We start from the raw sequence: 10,718 nt of genomic DNA, 5'->3' as shown, positions 1-10,718 counted from the left end.
CGGCCCTCTATCGGCTATAACCGCACTATGTAAGTTTGCCAGATCGGGTAGCGGATCTGTAGTTCGATGGAATGAGACATAAGAAACTACAAATTTGACTTGCATGATGTCGCAATACATCGTAGCCTACTTTCATAAAATCATGCAACATATTCTACCTTGTCTATGGACATTGTTATTTACAAAGCCGTTGGATAAACAAATAGCGTGCGTGCGACAGAGGAAAAGTTCTTTGGTGTTGCTTTAAAGGAGCAGTAATGCAGGTAAGCAACTGCAAATGTGGCAATAGTAGTATTGTTGCGCTTCTCAGCTTCCCACATCTGCCAGCCACTGCTTTCCATGTACCCTGGAAATCCAGAGTTCTCGCGAGAGAACAATGTAATTGTCTCAGCGAGACACTCTGGCAAAGAGCAATGATGCACGTTACTTTAACCCCAACATTCCGGGGAACCAGCTAAACTGATGAAGACAGCGCTGCAACATTGGAGGACAGTACACATTGGTCGTAGTGTTATCAGATTGTGTCGAAGTCCGAAATCATTCAGGGTAAACATGGTCTAGTGTTATCCAATTGCGTGCAGTGAGATTTTTAAATGCATGTTTGTTGCCGCCCCTCGAGTTGGGCCATTACATTGTTCTTGGCCAGACCCTTAATCTTTCTAGATTATCAGGGTCTGGATTTTCCAGGCTACTTTCCATGATAACGTGGGCTATAATATCACATATTTAAACTACAGGAAGTGTCTACAACAGATTGTTGTCATTAGGAATTATTAAACTGCAGCCATATTGGAATTGTTTTTTTTTTTTGTTTGTTTGTTTTAAACACTTTAATTACTATGGTGGTTGGCCAGTAACACTGTTGGGAAACTCCTCCATGGAAGTGGCAAGTAGTCTTAGGTCCAAATATTATACATTTTATTAGTCAGACACAAGTTATGAATCCTAATTCATACAAAAGCAGTAAATGAATGAATACTTCCACTCTACAAGAAGATAACAAGAATACACAAGAGCAAGTAGATGGTCCATACAAAGGATGGTCTACCTACAAAGATGGCTACTCATACTCGCACATGGTACGACGGAAGATCCGATTACGGAATGCTTCCAAGGTTAGCCTACAGTATAGTGCAGCAGATTAATGGCATATTTCAAGAGAATCGTTCAAATTGGTATAGAAGCATGAAATTTGGCACAGATACTCTCTAAGGGTCACTTTTTGGGAAAAAGGCGCTGTCCACCCAAAAATTCAACATAGCGGCCATTTTTTCAAGATGGCCGCTATTTCTGTCAAATGTCATTATGTCAATCGTTCAAACAGTGATGTAGGCATAACATTTTGTGAAAATACTCTCTTAAGAATGTTTTTTTTTTTTTTGAAAATGTCCTTGTCCCTCAAAAATTCAAGATGATTCAAATGGTGATGCTAGACGTAGTTAGATAGCCGCACCTGAATTTTTTTATTTGCAAACATCATTGACATTACAGAAAATGCAACACTACGACATGCACAAGAATACTACATACGACAAACAGATGTACATTACATAAACACATACTGTAACTTCCACAAACATAACACAACATAACATTAATAACAGAAAGGCTAAGGATGATTTGCGTCCAGGATGATTACAGATATGAGAGGAGTTGTAATTATTCTATTAAAGATAAGTATAATAATAGGAATAACTGATTGCCTGGTTGATTGCCTGACTGATTGCCAACCTGGGCACCCATTAATGGCCACAGTTCCACCCAGCCCCCGCAGTTATACTGCGACGAGCTGACAGAGGGGAGGACCTGCGTGCCACCCATCCCCCCAGCATATGCACACATCCCCCACTGCCACGACCAACCACACCTCGCCCCCAGACCTTCATCCAACACGCCACTCTTGACCTAAATATGTACAGTATGTGAATGGCTAGGTTGAGGGATCTATCTAGAGTGTAGCATTAAAAGAAGTGGGCATGCATGGTGAATATCTGTCAGGATTTCCCCATGCACACCACACTTACCCTGTGTAAGATGTATGCCTCCTCAATGTGTGCATTAAAATAAGTGAGGCATGCAGATAGACACCTGATGAGGCATCTACCTGCACTCCACTCTTACCCTAGCCTGTTTTGTAGTTTTTGTTTATGTTTGATGTATGTCACCTAACATGTAGTGCAAATAAAAGAGAGTAAAGCGTGCTGTGTGCTTCCAGGACAAGGCGTGTGCATGAGCGTATGAGGAGGGTGCACACCGGGGGCCCAGGTCCAATAGATAACCCACAGGACCCAACCAATGCCAAAACCACACAGCGACCCGCCAGGACCGAGTCTCCCAAGCCATCCAATGGGGCCCCGTCAGAATAACGATGGGAGAGGCAGAGAGAAAGTGTGAAATTAGTAAAGTTTATCAGAGAATGTAAATAAAAGGGGGAGGGAAAGAAGGGGATGCTATTTATATTACTACTACTAATAATAATAATAACAATAATAGTTCCAGCTACCCTCCCCTGCCCAGTGTTCGATGATATGTGTATCTGTTGATGAAGTGTGTTATGATGGTGTGGAGATGGAACTCAGGCAAAGAGGGTCAGGACTGTGAGTAGGTGATAAAGGGGTACCAAGGAGAGGTTGTATCCTGAGTATTGATTAAGTTTGTAGTTGATAGGTTTTCTAATGATATATATTCTGTTAACAAGTTTTTCCAATGAGTGATGTGAGCTTTGTTCTTAGATTTCCAGTTCATGAGGATTATTTTCTTGGCGATAGTCAGCGCTACCAGCAGTGTTTTATTGCAGGAGTTGCTTAAATTGACTGTGGATGTATCACCAAGTATGCATAAGGAAGGGGATGCTGGGATGTGACAGCCAAAGATGGAAGAGAGAGATTTTGTGACACTCACCCAGAAGTGGTTGATTGGAGTGCAATGCCAAACCGCATGAATGTATGTATCTGGGTTATTTTGTGTGCAGTGAGTGCAAAGATCCGAGCCAAACCCCATTTTAGCCAATTTATGTGCAGTGAAGTGGAATCTGTGAAGAACCTTGTATTGTATTAGTTGTAGATTACTATTCTTTGTCATGAGGTAGATGTTTTTGCACAATTTGGTCCAGAAGTCGGCACCGGGAGTAATTGATAAGTCTGATTCCCATTTGTGATATGGCAGGCCAATTGTTTTTTCGAGATATATAACGAGATATAATTTTGTAAATTTGGGAGAGTATTTTTTTGGGAGAGGGAATATTAAGCAGCTCTGAGATTGGTGGGGGAATGTCAAGGTTAGCTGTCTGGATGTTAATTTTTCCTAGGATAGATGATTTAATTTGCAGGTATTGTAAGAAGTGTTTACTCTCGATGCCGTGCTTCTGGACCAAACAGGAAAATGAGGCCAGATTATTGTCTTGAAGAATGTGTTGAAGGTGAGTGATGCCCTTTCCCATCCATGTGTGAAAGTTGTCCATGTGTTGAAAGCGTTTTTTTATTGACGGTGAAATCTGGGTTATTCCAAATCGGGGTGCAAATTGATGGTGCTATAGGTGAATCAGTGATGTGGTAGAATCTCCACCAGGCTGTCAGAGTAGCTGAAATTGTTGGGGCTTTGAAGGATGGATGTTTTCTGACTGCAGAAAGGGAGATCTGAGATTTTAATTTCTTTGCAGATTGTTTGTTCTAGGTCTAACCAGGTGTTGTCTGAGGGGGTGGGGTGTAGCCATTTGTGGATGAAGTGGAGCTGGTTGGCCAGGGCATAGTGCTGGAAGTGTGGGGCCTCTAGTCCTCCCATTGCTTTTGGTTTTTGGAGAGTGGTGAGTTTGATCCTTGGGGTCTTATCTTTCCAGTAGAATTTAGTGATTAATGAATCGAGAGACTTAAACAAGAGGGTGGTGGGCTGGGTTGGAATCATAGAGAATAGATAGTTTATTTTGGGCAGTATTGTCATTTTGATTACTGAGATTCTGCCCATGATGGATAATGGGAGGTTCTTCCAGCGTTGAAGGTCATCATCTATTGAAGTGAGTAGAGGGGAATAATTTAGGCTAAATAAGTCTGACAGCCTGGGGGAGACTTTTATCCCTAAGTAAGTGATATAGTTAGTGCAGAGTGGGATAGGTGAAGAGTTGGCTGTCACATCCCAGCTGTTGGGATGTAATGGGAGAACTGCAGATTTATTCCAATTGATTGAGTATTCAGAAATTTTAGAGAATGTGTCAATGAGTTTGATGGTTTCTTCTACTGATGTTGTGGGGTCTTGAAGAAAGAGAAGAATGTCGTCAGCATAAAGGCTGATTTTGTGATGCATATATGGAGTCTGGACACCTTTGATGAGGGGGTTCTGACGGATAGCAGCTGCTAGGGGTTCAATGAAGATTGTAAATAGTGAGGGGGAGAGTGGGCACCCCTGTCTAGTTCCCCGGTGAAGAGTGAAACTTTGTGATGTTAGTCCATTGGTGATTACTCTGGCTGAAGGAGAGGTGTATAGAAGTTTAATCCAGTTAATGAACGACTCCCCGAAGCCAAACCTCCCTAATGTGGAAAACAGGAAATTCCAGTTCACCCTATCAAAAGCTTTTTCTGCGTCCAGAGTTGCTATGATGGTATTATCTTGAAAATTTGTGGAGTGATACATTATATTTAACAGTCTGCGGGTGTTGGTGGATGAAATTCCCGCACCTGAATTGACAGGTTGTGCCAGCACGGGAGAGCCGAGCCAAGGGTAAGCGGGGCAATACATGACTTGTTCATGTAGGCTTACCTGGAAGGTGTACAGATCACACGGGACTTAAATGGCACTGGATGAATGATCTGGCTAGGTCTAGGTGACCCGAACCTAGTTGTATCCCATACTTGAATGTGTACTATGTCTATGATTGAGGTGGTAAAAGGATAACCCCTCGGCCTTAATCAGACAACAATCCCCCAAAATGGCAAATGAAAATCCCATGTCAGCCAAGAGATCAACTGATTGAATGAAATGTTGGCCACAAAGGAACCCCTCCTATCACCACCTACCCATCATGTTTCTCAACATGATGGCTATAAAATGATTGCCACCAACATTCCACTCTTTCACAATAGTGACCTGGAGATCCTTGAGAAGTTTGTGGTCCTGCTGTATGATCGATCAAGCACAGCTGTCAGTGTAGATGAGACTAGACTTGACATATTTGAAAGCAGAAAGCAGAGGCCATATGAAGCCATTCCTCCAACAAGGGCAGCTCTGCTTCAACACACTAAACGTGCTGCATATCAGGCAGGCTGCATATGGGGTCAGAGTCCTGCTGACTGGAGATGAAAAAAGCTTGGTGAACAATGGGGGGTCTTCTGGACAGCAAATGCACCAGTTGCACAAAGTTGTGAACAGCTAGCCAAGTGTGGCTGCAAATCAGAGTGCCGTGGAGGATGCAAATGTTTTAGATTGGGTTTCACTTGCACAGAACTGTGCAATTGCAAATGTGAATAAAAAAGTAAGTTTGCAGTGGGCGAGAGCCGATTTCCTGATTCTGGACCATGAGGTATATGAACACCTTCCTGGATATGTTGCCCCCAATACAACACTTGCTGACTGCCAAGCAGGGAGGCATTGGCTACCATTTTTAACAGTCTTTATTATGACTCGACAGGGCACAACCTCTCAAGCTCAGGCTGGACACTCTAACCACAAGGCCTTTGAGCTGGTAAAAATGTGAATTTATGTTATTTTTTCAATCCTTCCTTTCAACTCACTCCCAACAGAGTACACTATTAAAGCAACACTTACTTTGAAAAATGCCTTGAATTTTTGCAAAGGCCAGCGCCTTTTTCCAAAATAGTGGCCCTTAGAGAGTATCTGTGCCAAATTTCATGCATCTATACCAAAGTGAACGATTTTTTTACTAATCTGCTGCACTACTACGAATAATGTAGCCTACTGGAGATGTGTCTACTCACTGGCAGCAAAGCTTCTATAGTTAACTAAGATGAATCATAAGACGATTCACCAATGGAACGAAATGGCACTAGTTCCGGACTCCTAAATAGGCGTGTCAAAACATAAACTTTTCTCTGAATAAGCAATAATAACATATACATATCATTTTGTATACTATTTTACAGTCATTGTTTGTGTATGATGCCAATGAAACACTCTTTCGGACACGGAATGAATAATTTAATTTTGCCCCGTTAACCGAGCTAGCTAGCTAGCTAGCTAACGTTAGCACCATAGACTGTATATATAGAACTGGACAGTGTGCCGTCTTTTAAGAGTGATGCGAGCGTTAGTCCAGAGCCCCCTGGTGGCTGGCTGCAGTACAATGTGTAACTCCGCCCATCCCCATGTATTTCAATGGCCAAGTAGCCAACTTTCCGTGTCACTTTTCTCACCTAAAACTATTTTTGTATCAACTTTTTATTCGAAAAAATTGTTTTCAAGATGCTTCAATACACACAATTTTTCTTTTCTCGCTGAAATTATTTTTTTTAATGTTATATTAACAAATCTGGGGCGTGTTTACACCTATGATTGACAGCTGGCTGGCTGCAGACACAACGCTTTGTCCATTCATAGAGTGTCCATTATGTTTTACCGTCTAGGCTGCAGACACTACCACGTCATCGCTCACTTATTTTAACGACACCTAATTTCGACACATAATCTAACCTAAATAAGTGTTGCTGTTATTATCGTTAGGCTATATCTTATCACAGTCTAACTAAATACAAAATTGATAGTCATACATTGTGTAGTTGTTTGTAAGAGACATCGTTGTTAGTTGTGACAGATTCTTTGTGAAAAAAGATATGTGCTAAAAAGTTGATGCTAAGTATATTAGCTCATAGCATGCTACATCATGCTAGCATTAGCCAGTTGATAGGTAAAGTAAAAGGGCTCTGCTATATTGATCCCAAGTGACGTTAGCCATAGTCACCATCATTTACAGTCCTACTTGTTTCAAATGGTTTAACGTAACCAGTGATTGCCGCCATCATCGTTGCAACTTCATTTGAATACACTTTGTCACTGGAGAAGGCAATGTTAAGTTTCATTAACGTTAACTCTTGCTTAGTTTTGCGAATGGCAATAAACGCCACCTAGCCTGCTAGGTCGACAACCTCGGTATGCCTATTTATGAATCAGCCAAATCGACAAATAACGTTACTTGTGTTTTAGTGAACACATATTGGACCATAGCTTAACGTGAGGAGGGGTTCAAAGTTACAAATGGACAATTTGCTTAGTATGCTTAGAACAGCGGTATCTGAAAATGCGTTAAGGCATCGTTGTTACCTGCGATTGCACTGCTGGAGAAGCATTTTGCATTGGTATGATTTGATCAGGTCTTGCATAAATCCTCCCGTAGACGTACATCATTTCAAAATAATACGTCTAAATTGAAAACTGTGACAACTCATTGATAGGCTCTCTCAATATGTCTGTAATCGTATGCCTCTATCACAGGCTTGCTAGTCTTTCATCAGAGAGGGTGCTCCATTATAAATCAAAAATGTAATACTGCAGCCTTCATGTCAGCTGTAAAAATATGAGAACATGGACCTACTACATCAGGATACTCTGTAAACATTTTACACATAATCAGGAAGCTAATTTGCTGTTCAGTGTGTGATGTGTTTAAAGTGGTACTACGTTTAAAGAAACATTTTTATTCTTTGTTTCAAGTGCATAAGAAAATACCACATTATGATGATGATGGTTATGGTTACCCTTAACAAATACAAAACAATATAATACTTAAAACGGGGATCAATCATAGCCTAATGAAATAAACAATGAAAATGAGGGGGGAAAGCAATACTAAATAATAATGCCCATTCAATCAATAATATAATAACAAAAGACTACATTAAGGAGAATATCAATAATAAACAATGTCAAATTAATCAACAACCTATAATGAAAATAAAACAGTACTACTGCATACAAACCATAATGTATAAGAAGTGCTTAAAAGACCAAAAACTATCACAAGAACGAAGAGCACTGGGCAACTCATTCCAACATGGAACCACTGATGAAAAGTGTCTTGAATTTGACCTAGCGTTTAAGACTGGTCGACACAACAGACGCTCATCAGAAGACCGCAGTGGGCGGTTGGGGATGTATATCTTGATCATTGAATTAAAATAACAAGGAGCAGATCCAGTCAGTGTCCTATAGGCCAAAGTGAGAGATTTAAATTTAATTCTGGCTACTGTAGGGAGCCAATGGAGAGTAACTAGGAGAGGAGTTACAATGTGTCCTCTTTGGCTGATTGAAGACCAGTCATGTTGCAGCATTCTGAATGATATCATACACAAAAGAAATTTAAAAAAAAACATTCAATATTGATTTAGTATCAACCAATAATGATTCTAGTATTAATATTCTTGTAACGTCTACATCTTTGTGTAGGCTACAGTTAAAATACTAAGCAATGGCCTCTGACTTAAATACCAAGGCAGTTAAATGACCGTGGTATGGTATAGTCTACACAGGACTACACAGTAAACCCATTTAAAAAGCATCATCATCTCAGTATACCCATTTAAAATAGGCAAGGATACGTATTTAATAACATTTGGGGTTGCTCACAGTATACCCACCACTACAACTAACTAACTAGACTACACCACTGGTTAAATGGCACATTGCAATTTACAATTTGTGTGAGTTCATGGGCATACAGAAAGTTGAAGTTTGGGTGACATCAATAAAGAAAATAGAAACAAAAGGATGTGTACAGCCTCAAGTATGAATGATGTCACATTAACAGAAAGTTCATAGCAGCGGCAGACCTTTCTTGGTGCCATGCAAGTTATTGAAAGTCATGTGTTTTCAGAACATAGTGGTGCTGTGCCATGTCCCATGTATAAGGGGCTTCAGGTTGATCCAGTGACGGTGGGTGATGGATGTCAGTGAGATGGATGTCAGGGGACTTGGAGAAAGGGAGAGGACATGCCACCTCAGACCACCCCAGCCAAACCACTTCACGTAGGCATTCCCTTGCTTGCAGACTGATGTAGACCAGCGGTCCCCAACCACCGGGCCGCAGGACATTCCTAACGGGGCCGTAGCCTACGACATGAGTTTAAAAAAAATGCATGCGAACTAAACTAAATTTAATTCGCAATAATGTCACGTTTTTACATGGCATAGGTCTATATGCAGTTGTTTGATTGCACGCATGTTTGCATTTTCAAGGTCTATTTTCTTACGTCTGTCTGTCCCGCCTTAAACACTTTTACATATTGCCTTCAGCGCTGCGCAGCCTCAGGTCAGCTCACTTCACTTGATCAGTTCTTGGCGAACGGTAGTGTCACACGAAGTTAGCAAAACTGCTAGAATGAGCAACAAAAAACAAGCATCTTTAGCAGGTCACTGGCCAGAGTGTTTGAGTTGCGAGAGCCGCTGCAGAGATTTCTTACAGAAAAAAAGTCACCGTTAGCTGCACATTTTAGTGATGAGGACTGGGTGTCAAAACTCGCTTACCTGTGTGACATATTCGGGTTGCTTAATGACCTCAACCTGTCACTCCAGGGGAGAATGACGACTGTCTTTAAACTGGCAGATAAAGTCGCTGCATTTAAAGCAAGCTTGATTTGTGGGGACGACGAGTGGACCGGGGTGTTTTTGATATGTTCCAAACAGTAGTGGGGGTTTTGGGAGAGACTGAGGCAGGGCCCTTTCTCTCGCAGCTGGTGCGCGATCACCTTGTTGCGCTTTCAAATGAGTTTGAGCGTTACTTCCCATCCTCCAAAGATCCACGGCAAACCAATGAGTGGGTCCGCAACCCATTTGTCAATATCCCGAATAGTCCTAACTTGTCAGCGCAGAAGGAAGAGCAGTTGATCGAAATTGCAAATGACGGTGGTCTTTAAGAGTGTGTATAAGGAAACCTCTCTGGCGGGTTTTTGGATCAAAACCAAAGCAGAATATCCCGAGATAGCCGTAAAAGCGCTGAAAACGTTTCCCACCACGTATCTATGCGAGGCCGGGTTTTCGGCAATGACTGCAACTAAGACCAAATTGCGCAATCGACTGGACATTTCAAACACACTGAGGGTCACTGTCTTCCATCACCCCCAGATGGAAGCTTCTTGTTGCAGGGAAACAAGCAGGGCTCACACTGATTATATTCGTAATGCACGTTTAGTTCCCATGTTTTGTTCCCATATTTTGTTAAGCATGTTCACACTTTAGCTTCAAGTTGTTCAATATTCATAGTTCATATTGTTCAATTTTCACTTCTTCAAGTTCACGTTTTTCACAAGAGATCGTTACCTTCACTGTTCATACATAACTGGAGCTAGTTCTTTTCAAGTAATGCATGCACAACACATATGGAACATGGAATCCCCGACACCCCCCCCCCCCCCCCCCCCCCACCGGTCCGTGAAAAAAAAATAGGAATAAAACCGGTCCATGGTACATAAAAGGTTGGGGACCCCTGATGTAGACCATGGAGACCACCTTGCCGCCACCTCCAGTACATTCAGCCATCACCCATATCTTACCTGCAAAAAGGAAAGTTACAATAAAGTTAGTCAGACAATTTTACAACATTACAAAGCATCTAATCAGGCACTCAACACCACTAGTAATACCAATTAATTAAATATATGTGTGCAATAAACTTCACAGCCTACCTAATGTTAACTACACATTTAAATATGCGGTGTGAATGTTATTAACTTGCGTCAGCTTGAAAAATAGCGTTATCAGTATGACTGATCATGGACGTTAGG

Source organism: Alosa sapidissima, chromosome 9, assembly GCF_018492685.1.
Source record: "Alosa sapidissima isolate fAloSap1 chromosome 9, fAloSap1.pri, whole genome shotgun sequence".
Lineage (NCBI taxonomy): Eukaryota > Metazoa > Chordata > Actinopteri > Clupeiformes > Clupeidae > Alosa > Alosa sapidissima.
The sequence above is the reverse complement of the archived record's forward strand: the minus strand, read 5'-3'. Positions refer to the sequence as shown.